The sequence below is a fragment of the Neovison vison genome, chromosome 2, assembly GCF_020171115.1.
Source record: "Neovison vison isolate M4711 chromosome 2, ASM_NN_V1, whole genome shotgun sequence".
Taxonomy (NCBI): Eukaryota; Metazoa; Chordata; class Mammalia; order Carnivora; family Mustelidae; genus Neogale; species Neogale vison.
Genome location: NC_058092.1, coordinates 23,928,545 through 23,929,210, shown reverse-complemented (window position 1 = coordinate 23,929,210; position 666 = coordinate 23,928,545).

The window sequence follows — 666 nt, the reverse complement described above, 5'->3', positions numbered from 1 at the left end:
TTCCCTCCCCAGGACTGAATCTTGAGCTGTTCCCAGAGAGAGGGAGGGGCAGAGGAAGCAGGGGAGGGTCGGCTGTTTGAGTTGCTTGTTCTGCGGTCTGCTTGGTGTTGATTTTTGGTTCAATAAAGAGTTTGGCAAAGGTGAGGTTGCCTCTGCTGGCTAATCAGGAGAGATCCGGGGCCGGGCCAGGTGTGGGTCGGGGTAGGTGTGTCTGTGACTTTCTGTGCACAGATGTAGCAGAGCTGAAGTGCTGGGGATGGAGGGGGCAGCCCTGCCAGTTGCTTGCCTTGAGCTCCTGAACCATCACTGCACCCCAGGGCCCATCTGTTGCTGTGGTGGGTTCTGGAAGCATTTCTGGAAGTATTCTGAACTAGGAGGCAGTAGCCATGGGAGAGAGGGCAGGACGAGGGTGGGGGAGACAGAAATGAGGCTTTGGCCGGGGCACAGACACCAAGAGATTATTAGAAAAAGGAGAGCAAGTTGCAATAATTTTTAAATTTTTCAGTTATACCACCCCCCCATTGTTTTTCAGTTACCAGCAATTTTTTCATTTGGCTAGTTGGGTACCACCATATTTCCTCTGTGTCTCTGTGTCCATGTGGATCTGTGAGTGTCTCTGTACACATGGGCTTGTGAGCATGTGTGTGCCTCTGTGTGCATGGATGT